General features: G+C 37.1%; 6 non-coding genes and 1 pseudogene across 6 annotated transcripts; all 7 read left to right on the plus strand.

Annotated features, from left to right (window-relative positions):
* The first annotated feature begins 651 nt into the window (after positions 1-651).
* Positions 652-843, plus strand: LOC134855785 (U2 spliceosomal RNA). Its single transcript, XR_010164634.1, has one exon. It is a non-coding gene; the product is annotated as a U2 spliceosomal RNA (small nuclear RNA).
* Positions 844-2,107: 1,264 nt separating this feature from the next.
* Positions 2,108-2,299, plus strand: LOC134855782 (U2 spliceosomal RNA). The gene has a single exon (XR_010164631.1). It is a non-coding gene; the product is annotated as a U2 spliceosomal RNA (small nuclear RNA).
* A 1,247-nt stretch (positions 2,300-3,546) lies between these two features.
* On the plus strand, positions 3,547-3,736 carry LOC134855780 (U2 spliceosomal RNA). The gene has a single exon (XR_010164629.1). It is a non-coding gene; the product is annotated as a U2 spliceosomal RNA (small nuclear RNA).
* A 16,233-nt stretch (positions 3,737-19,969) lies between these two features.
* On the plus strand, positions 19,970-20,160 carry LOC134855781 (U2 spliceosomal RNA). The gene has a single exon (XR_010164630.1). It is a non-coding gene; the product is annotated as a U2 spliceosomal RNA (small nuclear RNA).
* Positions 20,161-21,406: 1,246 nt separating this feature from the next.
* On the plus strand, positions 21,407-21,597 carry LOC134855792 (U2 spliceosomal RNA). Its single transcript, XR_010164639.1, has one exon. It is a non-coding gene; the product is annotated as a U2 spliceosomal RNA (small nuclear RNA).
* A 1,245-nt stretch (positions 21,598-22,842) lies between these two features.
* On the plus strand, positions 22,843-23,034 carry LOC134855788 (U2 spliceosomal RNA). The gene has a single exon (XR_010164637.1). It is a non-coding gene; the product is annotated as a U2 spliceosomal RNA (small nuclear RNA).
* Positions 23,035-24,279: 1,245 nt separating this feature from the next.
* Positions 24,280-24,485, plus strand: LOC134855794 (U2 spliceosomal RNA; annotated as a pseudogene).
* Positions 24,486-24,876: the final 391 nt, after the last annotated feature.

Genomic DNA, 24,876 nt, shown 5'->3' on the forward strand with positions numbered 1-24,876 from the left:
TAAAAGCAACCATCAGTATCCTGGCTGGTACTCGACCATATGCCACCTACAGTGAATGAGCGGCTATCATGCCATAGATGGTCATCCAAGACACCCTGTACACGATCCGTAGGTTTTGACCTGCCGATTTGGCCGTAAAACTCATTGGGCCAAAAACATTCTGAAAAATGTCAACTTTTCAAATTTTGTTTGAAATCCATAAATTATAACGTGAGCGTGCAAAATTTTACATGGTAAAAGAGCATATTTTTAATCTCGCGCGAGGGCCAGTGTTTTAAAAGTAATGTATATAGACATATGCTAATCAGGATATGAATGAAAGCGGATTAACTCAATTGCCTACGGCAGAACCGCAGATTCTGTCTTTGTCCACGTCGTTAAGCCCATTTCGTATGTAACGGCAGAAACGCAGATGGTTATAATGTAGTCTTTTGTACTCTTACGATAGATTTACTAGCCAGCAGGGGTGTTTTGTTAGGGCAAAGTCAATTTATTGCTACCTCTTTAAAATTTTCCAGCTTGACCTTTTAAAAGTTGGTCCGGGAGCAACCCAGCTCTCAACCCAGTTGGATAAATATAAGTTTTTATGACCGAGCTGTTTTTTCATTGTTGTGTTGAAGGGATGTACAAAAATAAGGAAATGATTTAGTTATCGCTTCTCGGCCCTTTGGCTGAGATCATGTGTAGTATCTGTTCTTGTCAGCTTAGTATCTGGCAAGCTGGGCATTGCCTGGCACCAATATTAAACTGATTTAATACTTCCCGGGCTTACACCGAAGCTCGCTTCAGTTGACTCACTTATTGTACCGGTCTCACACTACCATCGGGTACAGTTCACCCGAAAATTTTGAACACGCACTATGCAATTTACCTTAAAAGCTTGAAGATGTCAGTATGAAGAGACAAATGAGCCTGGTGAATTGCGCGAACGGCCATAACTTGCCCTAAAAACTTAAGACATCCAAGTTTTACTATTTGTATCTTAAGACCATGGTCAAATCTTGGCGGACTGAGAAAACGAACCAATTTTGTTGAACCAATTCAACGTTATGAGCTTTTGAAATCTCGGTGATGCCAAAATTTAAGTCTTATCGAGCGTGGTGCAAAAAACGAAATTTTCAAAATTTTTGGGTTTTTCTTATTTAAATGATTTCTTGGTTTCTAAAATTTAATTTTTCAAAATTGTATCATAAATTGTGGCTCAAGACAATTCCATTGAATCCAAAACGACCTCAATAGCTTCAGTGTACGTTGAGTAATCATCAGTTGAAATTTTTGGGGGAGCTGAATTTCGCCCATTTTGGAAGAAAATCGGCCTAAACGCTATTTTTTAAATTAGTGCAATTTTTATCTTGTGATTTTCAAAAATTGTCTGTCAGAGTGCATTCACAAAAAATTTATCAAAGAGATTTGAATACTTACCTACTTAATAAATTTATCACAACACCTAGGCTAAAAGCAACTATCAGTATCCTGGCTGGTATTCGACCATATGCCACTTACAGTGAAAGAGCGGCTATGATGCCATAGATGATAATCCAATACAAGATACCCTGTACACGCTCCGTAGGTTTTGACCAACTGATTTGGCCTTGAATCTCATTGGGACAAAAAATTTCTGAAAACTGTCAAATTTTCAAGTTTTGTTTGAAATGCATAATTTTTAACGTGAGCGTGCAAAACTTTACTTGGTATAAGAGCATATTTTTACTCTCGAGCGAGTACGAGTCTTTAAAGTAATGTACATAAACATATGTTACTCAGGATATAATTGAAAGCGGAATGACTCAATTGCCTACGCAGAACCGCAGATTCTGTCTTTGTCCACATCGTTAAGGCCATGTCGTATGTAGCGTCAGAAACGCAGATGGTTATATTGTAGTCTACTGTACTCTTAAGATACCTTTACTAGCCAGAAGAGGTGTTTTGTTAGGGCAAAGGGTCATCAGGGCTATCTCTTTTAAACTTTCCACCTTGACCTTTCATAAGTTGGTTCGGGAGCAACCCAGCTCTCAACCCAGTCGGATAAATACAAAATTTTTATGATGCGAGCATTTTTTTATTGTTGTGTTCAAAGCATGTACAAAAATAAGACAATGGTTTGAGTATCGCTTCCCGGCGTTTTGGCTGGGATCATGTGTAGCATCTGTTCTTGTCAGCTTAATATCTGGCATGCTGGGAATTGCCTGGCACCAATATTAAACTGATTTTCTACTTCCCGAGGTTACACCGAAGCTCGCTTCAGTTAACTAACGGATTGTCCCAGTCTTACACTACCATCGGGTACAGTCCACCTGAAAATTTTGAGCCCGCACTGTGCAATTTACCTTAAAAGCTTGAGGATGTCAGTTTGAAGAGACAAATCGAGCCTGGTGAACTGCGCGAACGGCCATAACTTGCCCAAAAAACATAAGATTTCCAAGTTTCATTGTTTGTAACGTAAGACCATAGTCAGATCTTGGGGGACTGCAAAAATGAGCTAATTTAGTCGAGCCAACTCAAAGTTATCAGCTTTTGAATCTCGGTGATACCAAAAAATTAAGCCTAAATGAGCTTAGTGCAAAAAACTAAATTTTCAAAATTTTAGTTTTTTTTTTTGTCTAAATTTTATTTTTTCATAATTGCATCATGAATTTAGGCTCAAGAAAATTCCAATGAGCACAAGATGACCTCTGTAGCTTCAGTGTACGTGGAGTAATCATCAGTTGAAACTTTGGGGCAGCTGAATTTCGGCATTTTTGGAAGAAAATCGGCCTGAAAGCTATTTACTAAGTTAGTGCATTTTTTTTCTTGCATTTTTCAAAAAAGGGCCACCCTCCGCTGTCGCAGAGTGACTTCAAAGAAACGTATCAAATAGATTTGAATACTTACCTATTCAATAATTTTATCACAACATTTAGGCTAAAAGCAACTATCAGTATCCTGGCTGGTATTCGACCATATGCCACTTAGAGTGAATGAGCGGCGATCATGCCATGGATGATCATCCAGTCCAAGACACCTTGTACAGGCTCCATAGGTTTTGACCAGCCGGTTAGGCCTTAAAACCCATTGGGTCAAAAAATTCCGAAAAATGTCAATTTTTAAATTTTTGTTTGACAAGCATAAATTATAACGTGAGCGTGCAAAATTTTACATGATAGAAGAGCATATTTTTAGGGCGAGTGGTTTAAAAGTAATGTAAATAGACATAAGCTAGTCAGGATATAAATGAAAGCGGAATTACTCAATTGCCTACGGCAGAACTGCAGATTATGTATTTGTCCACATCGTTAAGCCCATGTCGTATGTAACGGCAGAAACGCAGATGGTTATAATGTAGTCTACTGTACTCTTACGATAGATTTACTAGCCAGCAGCGGTGATTTGTTAGGGCAAAGTTTCATTAGAGCTACCTCTTTTCAACTTTCAACCTTGACCTTTTTTAAGTTGGTCCGGAGCAACCCAGCTCTCAACCCAGTCGGATAAATATGATTTTTATGATGCGAGCCGTTTTTTTCATTGTTGTGTTCGAGGCATGTACAAAAACAAGGAAATGGTTTAGTTATCGCTTCTCGGCCTTTTGGCTAAGATCATATGTAGTATCTGTTCTTGTCAGCTTAATATCTGGCATGCTGGGCATTGCCTGGCACCAATATTAAACTGATTTTTACTTCTCGAGTTGACACCGAAGCTTGCTTCAGTTGACTCACGGATTTCCCGGTCTTACACTACCATCGGGTACAGTCCACCTGAAAATTCTGAGCCCGCACTGTGCAATGTACCGTAAAAGCTTGAAGATGTCAGCATGAAGAAACAAATCTAGCCTGGTGAACTGCTGGAACAGCCATAACTTGCCCAAAAAAAATAAGACTTCCAAACTTCGTTATTCGTATCGTAAGACCAGGGTCAGATCTTGGGGGAATAAGAAAATGAAACAATTTTAACAAACCAATTCAAACTTATGGATTTTTGATGTTTTTTTATGTCAAAGTTTTTTTTATGTCTAAAACTTAATTTTTCATAAATGTATCATAAGTTTGGGCTTATGACAATTCCAATGAGCCCAAAACGACATCTGTAGCTTCAGTATAGGTGGAGTAATCCTCAGTTGTTAAATTTTGGGAGGAGCTGAATTTCGGTCGGTCGTTTTGGAAGAAAATCGGCCTAAAAGCTAACTTTTAAGTATGTGCAATTTTTTTCTTGAGTCTTTCAAAAATGTACTGCCCTCCGCTGGATGTGAAGATGTCAGTATGAAGAGTCAAATGGAGCCTGGTGATTTGCGCGAACGGCCATAACTTGCCCAAAAAAATTAAGACTTCCAATTTTTTTTATTCGTATCGTAAGACCATGGTCAATTCTTGGGGGACTGAGAAAAAGAACAAATTTTAGCAAACTAATTCAAAGTTATGAGCTACTGAAATCTCGGTAATGCCATAGAGTTAAGCCTGATCAAGCGTGGTGCAAAAAAAAGAAATTTTCAAAAAAATTTTTTTAAGCTTTGATTTTTCATTATTGTATCACAAATTTGGGCTTAAGAAAATTTCAACGAGCCCAAAAACAACATCGGTAGCTTCAGTGTAGGTGGAGTAATCTTCAGTTGTAAAATTTTTTTTGGGGGGGGGGCTGAATTTCGGCCGTTTTGGAAGAAAATCGGCCTAAAAGCTAAATTTTAAGAATGTGCAATTTTTTTCTTGCATTTTTCAAAAATGGGCTGCCCTCCGCTGGATGTGAAGATGTTAGTATGAAGAGTCAAATCGAGCCTGGTGATTTTTCATAATTGTATCATAAATTTGGGCTTAGGTCAATTCCAACAAGCCCAAAACGACTTCTGGTAACTTCAGCGTAGGTGGAGTAATCCTCAGTTGTTAAATTTTGGGGGGAGATAATTTTCGGCCGTTTTGGAAGAAAATCGGCCTAAAAGCTAATATTTAAGTATGTGCATTTTTTTTCTTGCATGTTTCAAAAATGGGCTGCCCTCCGCTGGATGTGTAAATGTCAGTATGAAGAGTCAAATCGAGCCTGGTGATTTGAGCGAACGGCCATAACTTGCCCAAAAAACTTAAGACTTCCAATTTTTATGATTTGTATCGCAAGACCATGGTCAGATCTTGGGGGACTGAGAAATTGAACCAATTTTGTCGAACCAATTCAAAGTTATGAGCTTTTGAAATCTCGGTGATGCGATAAAATTAAGCCTAATCAAGCTTGGTGCAAAAACAGAAAATTTCAAAAAAAATTTTTTGTCTTATTTTTAATTTTTCATAATTGTATCATAAGTTTGGGCTTATGACAATTCCAACGAGCCCAAAACGACATCTGTAGCTTGAGTGTAAATTGAGTAATCCTCAGTTGCTGAATTTTGGAAGGAGCTGAATTTCAGCCGTTTTGGAAGAAAAACGGCCTAAAAGCTAAATTTTAAGTATGTGCAATTGTTTTCTTGAGTTTTTCAAAAATGGGCTGCCCTCCGCTGGATGTAAAGATGTCAGTATGAAGAGTCAAATCGAGCCTGGTGAATTGCGCGAACGGCCATAACTTGCCGAAAAAAATTAAGACTTCCAAGTTTTGTTATTTGTATCGTAAAACCATGGTCAGATCTTGGGGGAACAAGAAAATGAACCAATTTTAACAAACCAATTCAAAGTTATGCGCTTTTGAAATCTCGGTAATGCCTTAGAGTTAAGCCTAATCGAGCTTGGTCCAAAAAAAGCAAATTTCAAAAATTTTTCTTTTTTTTTGTCCTAATTTTTTTTTTCATAATTGTATCATCCTTGTAAGAGTCTCCTCATTCCACTTTATAAACAAATGTTCTGTACGAGGTCACAAAATGAAAATTTTTGAATCACTTGTCTTTATTAAAAACTTCTATCCTCCTGTCATCGCGAAAGTGAAAAAAGAAATTCTTGCTAAATGATAGCATGTCTAGAATCAAGAATTCAAAACTAAAGCTGATTTACGCGCCAAGAAACTGCAGCTGTTTTGCAAACGCTACAATTCCAACGGGACCAAAACGAGCTCTGGTAATTTCAGTGTAGGTGGAGTAATCCTCAGTTGTTAAATTTTTGGGAGAATTGAATTTCGGCCGTTTTGGAAGAAAATCGGCCTAAAAGCTAGCTTTTATGTATGTGCAATTTTCTTCTTGCATTTTTCAAAAATGGGCTGCCCTCCACTGGATGTGAAAATTTCTATATGAAGATTCAAATCGAGCCTGGTGGTTTGCGCGAACGGCCATAACTTGCCCAAAAAAATTAAGACTTCCAAATTGTAATATTTGCATCGTAAGACCATGGTCAGATCTTGGGGGACTGAGAAAATGAACCAATTTTAACAAACCAATTCAAAGTTATGGGCTTTTGAAATCTCGGTAATGCCATAAAAGTAAGCCTAATCGAGCGCGATGCAAAAAAATAAATTTTCAAAACTTTTGTTTTTTTGTCTAAGTATTGATTTTTCATAATTGTATCGTAAATTTGGGTTTCGGACAATTCCAACGAGACCAAAACGACCTCTGGTAACTTCAGTGTAGGTGGAGTAATCCTCAGTTGTTAAATTTTAAGGGAGATGAATTTCGGCCGTTTTGGAAGAAAATCGGCCCAAAAGCTAACTTTTAAGTATGTGCAATTTTTTTTCTTGCACTTTTCAAAAATGGGCTGCCCTCCGAAGGATGTGAATATGTCAGTATGAAGAGTCAAATCGAGCCTGGTAATTTGCTCAAACGGCCATAACTTGCCCAAAAAATTTAAGACTTCCAAAGTTTTTTATTTGTAGGTTAAGACCATGGTCAGATCTTGGGGGACTGAGAAAGTGAAAAATTTTGTCGAACCAATTCAAAGTTATGAGCTTTTGGATCCTCGGTGATGCCATAAAAATAAGACTAATCGAGCTTGGTGCAAAAATGCAAAAACAGAAATTTTCAAAATTTTAGTTTTTTTTGTCTAATTTTTTTTTCATAATTGTATCATCCTTGTTAAAGTCTCCTCATTCCACTTTTTAAACAATTGTTCTGTACGAGGTCACAAAATGAAAATTTTCGAATCACTTGTCTTTATTAAAAACTTCTATCCTCCTGTCATCGCGAAAGTGAAAAAAGAAATTCTTGCTAAATGATATCATGTCTAGAATCAAGAATTCAAAACTAAAGCTGATTTACGCGCCAAGAAACTGCAGCTATTTTGCAAACGCTACAATTCCAACGGGCCCAAAACGACCTCTGGTAATTTCAGTGTAGGTGGAGTAATCCTCAGTTGTTAAATTTTTGGGAGATTTGAATTTCGGCCGTTTTGGAAGAAAATCGGCCTAAAAGCTAGCTTTTATGTATGTGCAATTTTTTTCTTGCATTTTTCAAAAATGGGCTGCCCTCCACTGGATGTGAAAATTTCTATATGAAGATTCAACTCGAGCCTGGTGGTTTGCGCGAACGGCCATAACTTGCCCAAAAAAATTAAGACTTCCAAAATGTAATATTTGCATCGTAAGACCATGGTCAGATCTTGGGGGACTGAGAAAATGAACCAATTTTAACAAACCAATTCAAAGTTATGGGCTTTTGAAATCTCGGTAATGCCATAAAAGTAAGCCTAATCGAGCGCGATGCAAAAAAATAAATTTTCAAAACTTTTGTTTTTTTGTCTAAGTATTGATTTTTCATAATTGTATCGTAAATTTGGGTTTCGGACAATTCCAACGAGACCAAAACGACCTCTGGTAACTTCAGTGTAGGTGGAGTAATCCTCAGTTGTTAAATTTTAAGGGAGATGAATTTCGGCCGTTTTGGAAGAAAATCGGCCCAAAAGCTAACTTTTAAGTATGTGCAATTTTTTTTCTTGCACTTTTCAAAAATGGGCTGCCCTCCGAAGGATGTGAATATGTCAGTATGAAGAGTCAAATCGAGCCTGGTAATTTGCTCAAACGGCCATAACTTGCCCAAAAAATTTAAGACTTCCAAAGTTTTTTATTTGTAGGTTAAGACCATGGTCAGATCTTGGGGGACTGAGAAAGTGAAAAATTTTGTCGAACCAATTCAAAGTTATGAGCTTTTGGATCCTCGGTGATGCCATAAAAATAAGACTAATCGAGCTTGGTGCAAAAATGCAAAAACAGAAATTTTCAAAATTTTAGTTTTTTTTGTCTAATTTTTTTTTCATAATTGTATCATCCTTGTTAAAGTCTCCTCATTCCACTTTTTAAACAATTGTTCTGTACGAGGTCACAAAATGAAAATTTTCGAATCACTTGTCTTTATTAAAAACTTCTATCCTCCTGTCATCGCGAAAGTGAAAAAAGAAATTCTTGCTAAATGATATCATGTCTAGAATCAAGAATTCAAAACTAAAGCTGATTTACGCGCCAAGAAACTGCAGCTATTTTGCAAACGCTACAATTCCAACGGGCCCAAAACGACCTCTGGTAATTTCAGTGTAGGTGGAGTAATCCTCAGTTGTTAAATTTTTGGGAGATTTGAATTTCGGCCGTTTTGGAAGAAAATCGGCCTAAAAGCTAGCTTTTATGTATGTGCAATTTTTTTCTTGCATTTTTCAAAAATGGGCTGCCCTCCACTGGATGTGAAAATTTCTATATGAAGATTCAACTCGAGCCTGGTGGTTTGCGCGAACGGCCATAACTTGCCCAAAAAAATTAAGACTTCCAAAATGTAATATTTGCATCGTAAGACCATGGTCAGATCTTGGGGGACTGAGAAAATGAACCATTTTTAACAAACCAATTCAAAGTTATGGGCTTTTGAAATCTCGGTAATGCCATAAAAGTAAGCCTAATCGAGCTTGGTCCAAAAAAAAGCAAATTTCAAAAATTTTAGTTTTTTTTTTGTCCTAATTTTTTTTTCATAATTGTATCATCCTTGTTAAAGTCTCCTCATTCCACTTTATAAATAAATTTTCTGTACGAGGTCACAAAATGAAAATTTTCGAATCACTTGTCTTTATTAAAAACTTCTATCCTCCTGTCATCGCGAAAGTGAAAAAAGAAATTCTTGCTAAATGATATCATGTCTAGAATTAAGAATTCAAAACTAAAGCTGATTTACGCGCCAAGAAACTGCAGCTAATTTGCAAACGCTACAATTCCAACGGGCCCAAAACGACCTCTGGTAATTTCAGTGTAGGTGGAGTAATCCTCAGTTGTTAAATTTTTGGGAGAATTGAATTTCGGCCGTTTTGGAAGAAAATCGGCCTAAAAGCTAGCTTTTATGTATGTGCAATTTTTTTCTTGCATTTTTCAAAAATGGGCTGCCCTCCACTGGATGTGAAAATTTCTGTATGAAGATTCAAATCGAGCCTGGTGGTTTGCGCGAACGGCCATAACTTGCCCAAAAAAATTAAGACTTCCAAATTGTAATATTTGCATCGTAAGACCATGGTCAGATCTTGGTGGACTGAGAAAATGAACCAATTTTAACAAACCAATTCAAAGTTATGGGCTTTTGCAATCTCGGTAATGCCATAAAAGTAAGCCTAATCGAGCGCGATGCAAAAAAAGAAATTTTCAAAACTTTTGTTTTTTTTTGTCTAAGTATTGATTTTTCATAATTGTATCGTAAATTTGGGTTTCGGACAATTCCAACGAGAGGAAAACGACCTCTGGTAACTTCAGTGTAGGTGGAGTAATCCTCATTTGTTAAATTTTTGGGGAGATGAATTTCGGCCGTTTTGGAAGAAAATCGGCCCAAAAGCTAACTTTTAAGTATGTGCAATTTTTTTCTTGCTCTTTTCAAAAATTGGCTGCCCTCCGATGGATGTGAATATGTCAGTATGAAGAGTCAAATCGAGCCTGGTGATTTGCTCAAACGGCCATAACTTGCCCAAAAAACTTAAGACTTCCAAAGTTTTTTATTTGTAGGGTAAGACCATGGTCAGATCTTGGGGGACTGAGAAAGTGAAAAATTTTGTCGAACCAATTCAAAGTTACGAGCTTTTGGAACCTCGGTGATGCCATAAAAATAAGACTAATCGAGCTTGGTGCAAAAATGCAAAAACAGAAATTTTCTAAATTTTAGTTTTTTTTGTCTAAATTTTAAATTCACAAAATTTATCATAAGTTTGGGCTTATGGCAATTCCAACGGGTCCAGAACGACATCTGTAGCTTCAGTGTAGGTGGAGTAATCCTCAGTTGCTAAATTTTGTGGGGAGCTGAATTTCGTTCGTTTTGGAAGAAAATCGGCCTAAAAGCTAACTTTGAAGTATGTGCAATTTTTTTTCTTGAGTTTTTCAAAAATGGGCTGCCCTCCGCTGGATGTGAGGATGTCAGTATGAAGAGTCAAATCGAGCCTGGTGATTTGCGCGAACGGCCATAACTTGCCCAAAAAAATTAAGAGTTCCAAATTTTTTTATTCGTATCGTAAGACCATGGTCAGATCTTGGGGGACTGAGAAAATGAACCAATTTTAATAAACCAATTCTAACTTATGAGCTACTGAAATCTCGGTAATGCATAAAGTTATGCCTAATCAAGCGTGGTGCAAAAAAAAGACATTTTATAAAATTTTTGTTTTTTGTCTAAATTTCGATTTTTCATAATTGTATCATAAATTTGGGCTTATGACAATTCCAACGAGCCCAAAACGGAATCTGTAGTTTCAGTGTAGGTGGAGTAATCCTCAGTTGCTAAATTTTGGGGGAGCAGAATTTCGTTCGTTTTGGAAGAAAATTGGCCTAAAAGCTAACTTTGAAGTATGTGCAATTTTTTTTCTTGATTTATTCAAAAATGGGCTGCCCTCCGCTGGATGTGAGGATGTCAGTATGAAGAGTCAAATCGAGCCTGGTGATTTGCGCGAGCGGCCATAACTTGCCCAAAAAAATTAAGATTTCCAAGTTTTTTTATTTGTATCGTAAGACCATGGTCAGATATTGGGGGACTGAGAAAATGAACCAATTTTAACTAACCAATTCTAACTTATGAGCTACTGAAATCTCGGTAATGCATAAAGTTATGCCTAATCAAGCGTGGTGCAAAAAAAAACATTTTAAAAAATTTTTGTTTTTTTTTTGTCTAAATTTCAATTTTTCATAATTGTATCATAAATGTGGGCTTCGGACAGTTTCAACGAGCCCAAAACGACATCTGTAGCTTCAGTGTAGGTGGAGTAATCCTCAGTTGTTAAATTTTGGCGGAGCTGAATTTCGGCCGTTTTGGAAGAAAAACGGCCTAAAAGCTAACTTTTAAGTACGTGCCATTTTTATTCTTGCAATTTTCAAAAATGGGCTGCCCTCCTCTGGATGTGAGTAGTAAGAGTCAGTATGTCAGTATGAAGAGTCAAATCGAGCCTGGTGATTTGCGCGAACGGCCATAACTTGTCCAAAAAAAATGAGACTTCCAAATTTTTTTATTCGTATCGTAAGACCATGGTCAGATCTTGGGGGAATAAGAAAATGAAGCAATTTCAACAAACGAATTCAAAGCTATGGATTTTTGAAGTCTCGGTAATGCCTTAAAGTTAAGCCTAACCGAGCGTGGTGCAAAAAGAGAAAATTTCAAAATTTTTGTTTTTTTTGTAACTTTTTGATTTTTCAAAATTGTATCAAAAATTTGGGCGTAGGACAATTTCATCGAGACCAAAACGAGCTCTGGTAACTTCAGTGTAGGTGGAATAATCCTCAGTTGTTAAATTTTGGCGGAGCTGAATTTCGGCCGTTTTGGAAGAAAATTGGCCTAAAAGCTAACTTTTAAGTCCGTGCAATTTTTTTTCTTGCAACTTTCAAAATAGGACTGCCCTCCGCTAGATGTTAAAATGTCATTATGAAGAGTCAAATCGAGCCTGGTGATTTGCGCGAACGGCCATAACTTGCCCAAAAAAAATAAGACTTCCAAACTTCGTTATTCGTATCGTAAGACCATGGTCAGATCTTGGGGGAATAAGAAAATGAAACAATTTTAACAAACCAAGTCAATGTTTTGGATTTTTGAAGTCTCGTTAATGCCTGAAAGTTAAGCCTAACCGAGCGTGGTGCAAAAAGAGAAAATTTCAAAATTTTTGTTTTTTTTTGTCTAAATTTTAATTTTTCATAATTTTATCATAAATTTGGGCTTATGACAATTCCAACGAGCCCAAAACGGAATCTGTAGGTGGAGTAATCCTCAGTTGCTAAATTTTGGGGGAGCAGAATTTCGTTCGTTTTGGAAGAAAATTGGCCTAAAAGCTAACTTTAAAGTATGTGCAATTTTTTTTCTTGAGTTTTTCAAATTTGGGCTGCCCTCCGCTGGAGGTGAGGATGTCAGTATGGAGAGTTAAATCGAGCCTGGTGATTTGCGCGAATGGCCATAACTTGCCCAAAAAAATATGAGACTTCCAAATTTTTTCATTCGTATCGTAAGAACATGGTCAGATCTTAGGGGACTGAGAAAATGAACCAATTTTAACAAACCAATTCAAAGTTATGAGCTACTGAAATCTCGGTAATGCCATAAAGTTAAGCCTAATCAAGCGTGGTGCAAAAAAAGAAATTTTCAAAATTATTGTTTTTTTTTGTCTAAATTTCAATTTTTCATAATTGTATGATAAATGTGGGCTTCGGACAGTTTCAACGAGCCCAAAACGACATCTGTAGCTTCAGTGTAGGTGGAGTAATCCTCAGTTGTTAAATTTTGGCGGAGCTGAATTTCGGCCGCTTTGGAAGAAAATCGGCCTAAAAGCTAACTTTTAAGTCCGTGCAATTTTTTTTCTTGCAACTTTCAAAATAGGGCTGCCCTCCGCTAGATGTGAAAATGTCAGTATGAAGAGTCAAATCGAGCCTGGTGATTTGCGCGAACGGCCATAACTTGCCCAAAAAAAATAAGACTTCCAAACTTCGTTATTCGTATCGTAAGACCATGGTCAGATCTTGGGGGAATAAGAAAATGAAACAATTTTAACAAACCAAGTCAAAGTTTTGGATTTTTGAAGTCTCGTTAATGCCTGAAAGTTAAGCCTAACCGAGCGTGGTGCAAAAAGAGAAAATTTCAAAATTTTTGTTTTTTTTTTGTCTAATTTTTGAATTTTCATAATTGTATCATAAATTTGGGCTTAGGACAATTCCAACGAGACCAAAACGACCTCTGGTAACTTCAGTGTAGGTGGAGTAATCCTCAGTTGTTAAATTTTTGGGGGAGATGATTTTCGGACGTTTTGGAAGGAAATCGGCCTAAAACCAAGCGTGATGCAAAAAAAGGAACTTTCAAAATTTTTGTTTTTTTTTTGTCTAAATTTTAATTTTTCATAATTGTATCATAAATTTGGGCTTAGAACAATTTCAACGAGCCTAAAACGACAATTGTAGCTTCAGTTTAAGTGGAGTAATCCTCAGTTGTTTAATTTTGGGGGGAGCTGAATTTCGGCCGTTTTGGAAGAAAAACGGCCTAAAAGCTAACTTTTAAGTACGTGCAATTCTTATTCTTGCTATTTTCAAAAATGGGCTGCCCTCCGCTGGATGTGAAAATGTCAGTATGAAGAGTCAAATCGAGCCTGGTGATTTGCGCGAAGGCCATAACTTGCCCAAAAAAAATAAGACTTCCAAATTTTGTTATTCTTATCGTAAGACCATGGTCAGATCTTGGGGGAATAAGAAAATGAAACAATTTTAACAAACCAATTCAAAGTTATGGATTTTTGAAGTCTCGTTAATGCCTGAAAGTTAAGCCTAACCGAGCGTGGTGCAAAAAGAGAAAATTTCAAAATTTTTGTTTTTTTTTGTCTAAATTTTGATTTTTCAAAAATGTATCATAAATTTGGGCGTAGGAAAATTCCATCGAGACCAGAACGACCTCTGGTAACTTCAGTGTAGGTGCAGTAATCCTCAGTTGTTAAATTTTGGCGGAGCTGATTTTCGGCCGTTTTGGAAGAAAAACGGCCTAAAAGCTAACTTTTAAGTACGTGCAATTTTTATTCTTGCAATTTTCAAAAAAGGGCTGCCCTCCGCTGGATGTGAAAATGTCAGTATGAAGAGTCAAATCGAGCCTGGTGATTTGCGCGAAGGACATAACTTGCCCAAAAAAAATAAGACTTCCAAATTTTGTTATTCTTATCGTAAGACCATGGTCAGATCTTGGGGGAATAAGAAAATGAAACAATTTTAACCAACGAATTCAAAGTTATGGGCTTTTGAAGTCGCGGTAATGCCATAAAGTTAAGCCTAACCGAGCCTGGTGCAAAAAGAGAAAATTTCAAAATTTTTGTTTTTTTTTTGTCTAAATTTTGATTTTTCAAAAATGTATCATAAATTTGGGCGTAGGAAAATTCCATCGAGACCAGAACGACCTCTGGTAACTTCAGTGTAGGTGCAGTAATCCTCAGTTGTTAAATTTTGGCGGAGCTGATTTTCGGCCGTTTTGGAAGAAAATCGGCCTTAAAGCTATCTTTTAAGTCCGTGCAATTTTTTTTCTTGCAACTTTCAAAATAGGACTGCCCTCCGCTGGATGCGAATATGTCATTATGAACAGTCAAATCGAGCCTGGTGATTTGCGCGAACGGCCATAACTTGCCCAAAAAAAATAAGACTTCCAAACTTCGTTATTCGTATCGTAAGACCAGGGTCAGATCTTGGGGGAATAAGAAAATGAAACAATTTTAACAAACCAATTCAAACTTATGGATTCTTGAAGTCTCGTTAATGCCTGAAAGTTAAGCGTAACCGAGCGTGGTGCAAAAAGAGAAAATTTCAAAATTTTTGTTATTTTTTTGTCTAATTTTTGAATTTTCGTAATTGTATCATAAATTTGGGCTTAGGACAATTCCAACGAGACCAAAACGACCTCTGGAAACTTCAGTGTAGGTGGAGTAATCCTCACTTGTTAAATTTTTGGGGGGGGATGATTTTCGGACGTTTTGGAAGGAAATCGGCCTAAAACCAAGCGTGGTGCAAAAAAAAGGAATTTTCAAAATTTTTGTTTTTTTTTTTGTCTTAATTTTAATTTTTCATAATTGTATCATAAATTTGGGCTTAGAACAATTTCAACGAGCCTAAAACGACAATTGTAGCTTCAGTGTAAGTGGAGTAATCCTCAGTTGTTTAATTTTGGGGGGAGCTGAATTTCGGCCGTTTTGGAAGAAAAACGGCCTAAAAGCTAACTTTTAAGTACGTGCAATTTTTATTCTTGCAATTTTCAAAAATGGGCTGCCCTCCGCTGGATGTGAAAATGTCAGTATGAAGAGTCAAATCGAGCCTGGTGATTTGCGCGAAGGACATAACTTGCCCAAAAAAAATAAGACTTCCAAATTTTGTTATTCTTATCGTAAGACCATGGTCAGATCTTGGGGGAATAAGAAAATGAAACAATTTTAACAAACGAATTCAAAGTTATGGGCTTTTGAAGTCGCGGTAATGCCAAAAAGTTAAGCCTAACCGAGCGTGGTGCAAAAAGAGAAATTTTCAAAATTTTTGTTTTTTTTTGTCTAAATTTTGATTTTTCAAAATTGTATCATAAATTTGGGCGTAGGACAATTCCATCGAGACCAAAACGACCTCTGGTAACTTCAGTGTAGGTGGAGTAATCCTCAGTTGTTAAATTTTGGCGGAGCTGAATTTCGGTCGTTTTGGAAGAAAATCGGCCTTAAAGCTAACTTTTAAGTCCGTGCAATTTTTTTCTTGCAACTTTCAAAATAGGACTGCCCTCCGCTAGATGTGAAAATGTCAGTATGAAGAGTCAAATCGAGACTGGTGATTTGCGCGAACGGCCATAACTTGCCCAAAAAAATTAAGACTTCCAAACTTCGTTATTCGTGTCGTAAGACCATGGTCAGATCTTGGGGGAATAAGAAAATGAAACAATTTTAACAAACCAACATACCAAAAGTTATGAATTTTTGAAGTCTCGTTAATGCCTTAAAGTTAAGCCTAACCGAGCGTGGTGCAATATGTGAAAATTTCAAAATTTTTGTTTTTTTTGTCTAAATTTTGATTTTTCATAATTGTATCTTGAATTTGGGCTTAGGACAATTCCAACGAGACCAAAACGACCTCTGGTAACTTCAGTGTAGGTGGAGTAATCCTCAGTTGTTAAATTTTTTGGGGGAGATGAATTTCGGACGTTTTGGAAGGAAATCGGCCTAAAACCAAGCGTGGTGCAAAAAAAAGAATTTTCAAAATGTTTGTTTTTTTTTGTCTAAATTTTAATTTTTCATAATTGTATCATAAATTTGGGCTTAGGACAATTTTAACGAGCCTAAAACGACAATTGTAGCTTCAGTGTAGGTGGAGTAATCCTCAGTTGTTAAATTTTGGCGGAGCTGAATTTCGGCCGTTTTGGAAGAAAAACGGCCTAAAAGCTAACTTTTAAGTACGTGCCATTTTTATTCTTGCAATTTTCAAAAATGGGCTGCCCTCCTCTGGATGTGAGTATGAAGAGTCAGTATGTCAGTATGAAGAGTCAAATCGAGCCTGGTGATTTGCGCGAACGGCCATAACTCGCCCAAAAAACTATGAATTCCAAATTTTATTAGTCGTATCGTAAGACCAGGCCAACTCTTGAGGGACTGAGAAAAGGAACTGATTTTGTCGAACCATTTCAATGTTATGGGCTTTTGAAGTCTCGGTAATGCCATAAAGTTAAGCCTAATCGAGCGTGATGCAAAAAAAAGTTTCAAAGTTTTTGTTTATTTTTGTCTAAGGTTTGATTTTTCATAATAGTATCAAAAGTTTGGGCTTAGGACAATTTCAAAGAGCCTAAATTGACATCTGCAGCTTCAGTGTAGGTGGAGTAATCCTCAGTTGTTAAATTTTGGCGGAGCTGAATTTCGGCCGTTTTGGAAGAAAAACGGCCTAAAAGCTAACTTTAAAGTATGTGCAATTTTTTTTCTTGAGTTTTTCAAATTTGGGCTGCCCTCCGCTGGAGGTGAGGATGTCAGTATGAAAAGTTAAATCGAGCCTGGTGATTTGCGCGAATGGCCATAACTTGCCCAAAAAAATGAGACTTCCAAATTTTTTTATTCGTATCGTAAGACCATGGTCAGATCTTGGGGGAATAAGAAAATGAAGCAATTTTAACAAACGAATTCAAAGCTATGGGCTTTTGAAGTCTCGGTAATGCCATAAAGTTAAGCCTAATCGAGCGTGATGCAAAAAAAAAGTTTCAAAGTTTTTGTTTATTTTTGTCTAAGTTTTGATTTTTCATAATAGTATCAAAATTTTGGGCTTAGGACAATTTCAAAGAGCCCAAAACGACATCTGCAGCTTCAGTGTAGGTGGAGTAATCCTCAGTTGTTAAATTTTGGGGGGAGCTAATTTTCGGCCGTTTTGGAAAAAAAATTGGTCTAAAAGCTAAATTTTAATTATGTGGGTTTTTTTCTTGCATTTTTCAAAAATGGGCTGCCCTCCGCTGGATGTGAATATGTCAGTATGAAGAGTCAAATTGAGCCTGGTGATTTGCGCGAACGGCCATAACTTGCCCAAAAAAAATTAAGACTTCCAAATTTTGTTATTCTTATCGTAAGACCATGGTCAGATCTTGGGGGAATAAGAAAATGAAACAATTTCAACAAACCAATTCAAAGTTATGGGCTTTTGAAGTCTCAGTAATGCCATAAAGTTACGCCTAATCGAGCGTGATGCAAAAAAAAATTTTAAAGTTTTTGTTTATTTTTGTCTAAGTTTTGATTTTTCATAATAGTATCAAAATTTTGGGCTTAGGACATTTTCAAAGAGCCCAAAACGACATCTGCAGCTTCAGTGTAGGTGGAGTAATCCTCAGTTGTTAAATTTTGGGGGGAGCTAATTTTCGGCCGTTTTGGAAAAAAAATTGGTCTAAAAGCTAAATTTTAAGTATGTGGATTTTTTTCTTGAATTTTTCAAAAATGGGCTGCCCTCCGCTGGATGTGAATATGTCATTATGAACAGTCAAATCGAGCCTGGTGATTTGCGCGAACGGCCATATTTTGCCCAAAAAAATTAGGACTTCCAAATTTTGTTATTTGTATCGTAAGACCATGGTCAGATCTTGGGGGACTGAGAAAATGAAACAATTTCAACAAACCAATTCAAAGTTATGGGCTTTTGAAGTCTCAGTAATGCCATAAAGTTACGCCTAATCGAGCGTGATGCAAAAAAAAGTTTTAAAGTTTTTGTTTATTTTTGTCTAAGTTTTGATTTTTCATAATAGTATCAAAATTTTGGGCTTAGGACAATTTCAAAGAGCCCAAAACGACATCTGCAGCTTCAGTGTAGGTGGAGTAATCCTCAGTTGTTAAATTTTGGGGGGAGCTAATTTTCGGCCGTTTTGGAAAAAAAATTGGTCTAAAAGCTAAATTTTAAGTATGTGGATTTTTTTCTTGAATTTTTCAAAAATGGGCTGCCCTCCGCTGGATGTGAATATGTCAGTATGAAGAGTCAAATCGAGCCTGGTGATTTGCGCGAACGGCCATAACTTGCCCAAAAAAATTAGGACTTCCAAATTTTGTTATTTGTATCGTAAGACCATGGTCAGATCTTGGGGGACTGAGAAAATGAAACAATTTCAACAAACCAATTCAAAGTTATGGGCTTTTGAAGTCTCAGTAATGCCATAAAGTTACGCCTAATCGAGCGTGATGCAAAAAAAAGTTTTAAAGTTTTTGTTTATTTTTGTCTAAGTTTTGATTTTTCATAATAGTATCAAAATTTTGGGCTTAGGACAATTTCAAAGAGCCCAAAACGACATCTGCAGCTTCAGTGTAGGTGGAGTAATCCTCAGTTGTTAAATTTTGGGGGGAGCTAATTTTCGGCCGTTTTGGAAAAAAAAAATTGGTCTAAAAGCTAAATTTTAAGTATGTGGATTTTTTCTTGAATTTTTCAAAAATGGGCTGCCCTCCGCTGGATGTGAATATGTCAGTATGAAGAGTCAAATCGAGCCTGGTGATTTGCGCGAACGGCCATAACTTGCCCAAAAAATTAGGACTTCCAAATTTTCTTATTTGTATCGTAAGACCATGGTCAGATCTTGGGGGACTGAGAAAATGAACCAATTTTAATAAACCAATTCTAACTTATGAGCTACTGAAATCTCGGTAATACCATAAAGTTAAGCCTAATCGAGTGTGAAGCAAAAAAATTAATTTTCAAAACTTTTGTTTTGTTTTGTCTAAGTTTTGATTTTTCATAATTGTATCATAAAGTTGGGCTTAAGACAAATCCAACGAGCATAAATTGACCTCTGTAGCTTCAGTGTACGTAGAGTACTCGGCAGTTGTTTAAGTTTGGGGGGAGCTGATTTTCGGCCACTTTGGAAGAAAATCGGCCTTAAAGCTGACTTTTAAGTATGTGCAATTTTTTTTCTTGCATTTTTCAAAAAAAACTGCGCTGCCTGTCCCAGAGTGCATTCCAAGAAAACTTATCGAAATGATTTGAATACTTACCTATTTTATTTTTTTTATCACAACAATTAGGCTAAAAGCAACTATCAGTATCCTGGCTGGTATTCGACCATATGCCATTAACAGTGAATGAGCGGCTATCATGCCATAGATGGTCATCCAAGACACCCTGTACAAGATCCGAAGATTTTGACCAGCCGGTTTGGCCATAAAACTCATTGGGCCAAAAAAGTTCTGAGAATTGTCAATTTTTCAAATTTTGTTCGAAATGCATAATTTATAACGTGAGCGTGCAAAATTTTACATGGTATAAGAATATTTTTACTCTCGCGAGACTGCGAGTGTTTTAAAAGTAATGTACATAGATATATGCTAGTCAGGATGTAAATGAAAGCAGAGTTACTCAAAAGCTTACGGCAATCCGCAGATTCTGTCTTTGTCCACATCGTTAAGCCCATGTCGTATGCAACGGCAGAAACGCAGATGGTTATAATGTATTATACTGTACTCTTACGATAAATTTACTAGCCAGCAGGGGTGTTTTGTAAGGACAAAGTGTCGTTAGAGCTACCTATTTTCAATTTCCACCATGACATTTTTTAAATTAATCCGGGAGCAACCCAGCTATCAGCCCAGTCGGTTAAATATAAATATTTTTGATGCGAGTTGTTTTTCATTTTGGGTTCAAGGCATGTACAAAAACTGGGAATGGTTTCGTTATCGCTTCCCCGCCTTTTGGCTAAGATCATGTGTGGTATCTGTTCTTGTCAGCTTAATATCTGTCATGCTGGGCATTGCCTGGTACCAATATTAAACTGATTTTTGCTTCCCGAGTTGACACCGAAGCTTTCTTCAGTTAACTCACGGATTGTCCCAGTCTTACACAACCTTCGAGTACAGTCCACCTGAAAACTTTGAACCCGCACTATGCAATTTACCGTAAAAGCTTGAAGATGTCAAAATGAAGAGTCAAATCGAGACTGGTGAATTGCGCCAGCGGCCATAACTTGCCCAGAAAACTTAAGACTTCCAAATTTTATGATTCTTATCTTAAGACCATAGTCAGATCTTGCGAGACTGAGAAAATGAACCAAATTTGACGAACCAATTCAATGTTTTGAGCTTTTGAATTCTCGGTGATGCCATAATGTTAGGCCTAATCGAGCGTGGTGCAAAAAAAAGAAATTTTTAAAACTTTCGTTTTTTTTTTGTCTTAATTTTTTTTTCATAATTGTATCATACATTCGGGCTTAGGAAAATTCCAAAAAGCCCAAAACGACTTCTGTAGCTTCAGTGTAGGTGGAGTAACCATCAGTTGTTACTTTTTTTGGGGGGCGCCGAATTTCGGCCATTTTGGAAGAAAAACGGCCTAAAAACTAACTTTTAAGTATGTGAAATTTTTTTCTTGCTATTTTCAAAAATGGGCTGCCCTCCGCTGTCGCAGAGTGCACTCCAAGAAAGCTTATCAAATAGATTTGAATATCTACCTATTTAAAATTATTATCACAACATTTAGGCTAAAAGCAACTATCAGTATCCTGGCTGGTATTCGACCATGTGCCACTTACAGTGAATGGGCGGCTAACATGCCATAGATAGTCATCCAAGACACCCTGTACAAGCTCCGTAGGTTTTGATCAGCCGATTTGGCCATAAAACTCATTGGGCCAAAAAAGTTCTGAAGAATGTCAGTTTTTCAAATTTTGTTTGTAATGCATAAATTATAACGAGAGCGTGCAAAATTTTGCATGGTATAAGAGTTTTTTTAACTCTTGCGTGAGGGCCAGTTTTTTAAAATCAACGTACATAGGTATATGCTAGTTAGGACGTAAATGAAAGCAGAATTACTCAAATGCTTACGGCAGAACCGCAGATTCTGTCTTTGTCCACATCGTTAAGCCCATGTCGTATGTATCGGCAGAAACGCAGATGGTTATAATGTAATCTACTGTACTCTTACGATAGAATTACTAGCTTGCAGGGGTGTTTTGTTAGGGCAAAGGGTCATTCGGGTTACCTCTTTTCAATTTCCACCGTGACCTTTTATAAGTTGGTCCGGGAGCAACGCAGCTCTTAACCCAGTCGGATAAATAAAAACGAAAAACGGCTCGCATCATAAAAATTTATGCGTACAAAATGAGGGAAATGGTTTCGTTATCGCTTCCCCGCCTTTTGGCTAAGATCATGTATGGTATCTGTTCTTGTCAGCTTAATATCTGTAATGCTGGGCATTGCCTGGCACCAATATTAAACTGATTTTTACTTCCCGAGTTGACACCAAAAGTTGATTCATTTGACTCACGGATTGTCCCAGTCTTACTCTACCATCGGGTACAGTCCCCCCGAAAATTCTTGTCCCGCACTATGCACTTTACCTTAAAAGCTTGAAGATGTCAGTATGAAGAGTGAAATCGAGCCTGGTGAATTGGACGAACGGCCATAACTTGTCCAAAAAACTATGAATTCCAAATTTTATTAGTCGTATCGTAAGACCAGGCCAGATCTTGGTAGAGTGAGATAATGAACCGATTTTGTTGAACCATTTCAAAGTTATGAGCTTTTGAATTCTCGGTGATGCCAAAAATTATGCCTAATCGAGCGTGGTGCAAAAAAGGAAATTTTCAAAACTATTTTTTTTGTCAAAACTTATTTTTTCATAAATGTATCATAAATTTGGGCTCAGGAAAATTCCAATGAGCACAAAACGACCTCTGTAGCTTATGTGTAGGTGGAGTCATCTTCAGTTGTTAAGTTTTGGGGGAGCTGAATTTCGGCCATTTTGGAAGAAAATTGGCCTAAAAGCTAGCTTTATGTATGTGCAATTCTTTTCTTGCGTTTTTCAAAATTGGGCTGCCCTCTGATGTCGCAGATTGCATTCAAAGAAAACTTATCAAAGAGATTTGAATACTTACCTATTTAATACTTTTACCACAACAATTAGGCTAAAAGCAACTATCAGTATCCTGGCTGGTTTTCGACCATATGCCACTTACAGTGAATGAGCGGCTATCATGCCATAGATGGTCATTCAAGACACCCTGTACACGCTTCGTAGGTTTTGATCAGCCGATTTGGCCACAAAACTCATTGGGCCAAAAAAAGTTGTGAAACGTCAAGTTTTCAAATTTTGTTTGAATTGCATAAATTATACCGTGAGCGTGCAAAATTTGACATGATATCAGAGCATACTTTTATTCTCGCGCGAGGGCGAGTGTTTTAAAAGTAATGTACATAACTATCTGCTAGTCAGGATGTAAAGGAAAGCAGAATTACTCAAATGCTTACGGCAGAACCGCAGTTTCTGTCTTTGTCCACATCGTTAAGCCCATGTCGTATGTAACGGCAGAAACGCAGATTGTTATAATGTAGTCTACTGTACTCTTACGATAGATTTACTAGCCAGCAGGGGTGTTTTGTTACCGCAAAGTGTCATTAGGGCTACCTCATTTCATTTTCCACCCTGACCTTTTATATGTTGGTCCGGGAGCAACCCCTCTCTCAACCCAGTCGGATAAATAAAAATGAAAAACAGCTCGCTTCATAAAAATTTATATGTTCAAGGCAGGTACAAAAATAGGGAAATGGTTTAGTTATCGCTTCTCCGCCTTCTGGCTAAAATCATGTGTGGTATCTGTTCTTGTCAGCTTAATATCTGGCATGCTGGGCATTGCCTGGCACCAATATTAAAATGATTATGTACTTCCCGATTTTACACCGAAGCTTGCTTCATTTGACTCACAGATTGTCCCAGACTTAGACTGCCATTGGGTACAGTCCCCCAAAAAATTTTGTCCCGCACTATACACTTTACCTTAAAAGCTTGAGGATGTCAGTATGAATAGTGAAATCGAGCCTGGTGAGTTGGACGAACGGCCATAACTCGCCCAAAAAACTATGAATTCCAAATTTTATTAGTCGTATCGTAAGACCAGGCCAACTCTTGAGGGACTGAGAAAAGGAACTGATTTTGTAGAACCATTTCAAGGTTATGAGCTTTTGAATTCTCGGTGATGTCAAAAATTATGCCTAATCGAGCGTGGTGCAAAAAAAGAAAATTTTCAAAATGTTAGTTTTTTTTGTCTAAATTTTGTTTTTTCATAATTGTATCATGAATTTGGGCTCAGGAAAATTCCAATGAGCACAAAACGACCTTTGTAGATTATGTGTAGGTGGAGTTATCTTCAGTTGTTAAATTTTGGGGGAGCTGAGTTTCGGCCATTTTGGAAGAAAATCGGCCTAAAACTAACTTTTGAGTATGTGCATTTTTTTTCTTGCGTTTTTCAAAATTGGGCTGCCCTCTGATGTCGCAGATTGCATTCAAAGAAAACTTATCAAATATATTTGAATACTTACCTTTTTAATACTTCTATGAACAACAATTAGGCTAAAAGCAACTATCAGTATCCTTGCTGGTATTCGACCATATGCCACTTACAGTGAATGAGCGGCTATCATGCCATAGATGGTCATTCAAGACACCTTGTACACGCTCCGTAGGTTTTGACCAGCCGATTTGGCCGAAAAAATCATTGGGCCAAAAAAGTTCTGAAATGTCAGTTTTTCAAATTTTGTTTGAAATGCATAATTTGTAACGTGAGCGTGCAAAATTTTACATGGTATAAGAATATATTTTTACTCTCGCGCGAGTGCGAGTGTTTTAAAAGTAATGTACATAGATACATGCTAGTCAGGATGTAAATGAAAATAGAATTACTCAAATGCTTACGGCAGAACCGCAGTTTCTGTCTTTGTCCACATCGTTAAGCCCATGTCGTATGTAACGGCAGAAACTCAGATGGTTATAATGTAGTCTACTGTACTCTTACTATAGATTTACTAGCCAGCAGGGTTGTTTGTTAGGGCACAGTGTCATTAGGGCTACCTCTTTTCAATTTCCACCTTGACCTTTTATAGGTTGGTCCGGGAGCAGATCTCAACACAGTCGGATAAATTTAAATTTTTATGATGCGAGCTGTTTTTTCATTGTTTTTGTTCAAGGCATGTACAAAAATAAGGAAATGGCTTATTTATCACTTCTCAGCCTTTTGGCTAAGATCATGTGTCGTCTTATCAGCTTAATATCTGTTCTTGTCAGCTTAATATCTGGCATGCTGGGCATTGCCTGGCACCAATATGAAACTGATTTTATACTTCCCGAGTTTACACCGAAGCTTGCTTCAATTGACTCACAGATTGTCCCGGTCTTTCACTAGAATCGGATACATTCCACCTAAAAATTCTGGACCCGCACTATGCAAACTACCTTATAAGCTTGAAGATGTCAGTATCAAGAGTCAAATCGAGCCTGGTGAATTGCGCGAACGCCCATAAATTGCCGAAAAAACTTAAAACTTCCAAATTTTTTTATTTGTATCGTAAGACCAGAGTCAAATCTTGGGGAACTGAGAAAATGAATCAATTTTGTTGAATCAAGTCAAAGTAATGAGCTTTTGAATGCTCAGTGATGCCAAAAATCGATCTTGATGCAAAAAACTAAATTTAGAAAATTCACTTTATTATCAAAATATGGTATGGGAAGACCTGAGACATCCATAAACGTGCGTTTCGGGCCCTGAAACGCACGTTTATGCATGTCTCAGGTCTCCCCCCACCATATTTTGATAAT

Source organism: Symsagittifera roscoffensis, chromosome 10, assembly GCF_963678635.1.
Source record: "Symsagittifera roscoffensis chromosome 10, txSymRosc1.1, whole genome shotgun sequence".
Lineage (NCBI taxonomy): Eukaryota > Metazoa > Xenacoelomorpha > Acoela > Convolutidae > Symsagittifera > Symsagittifera roscoffensis.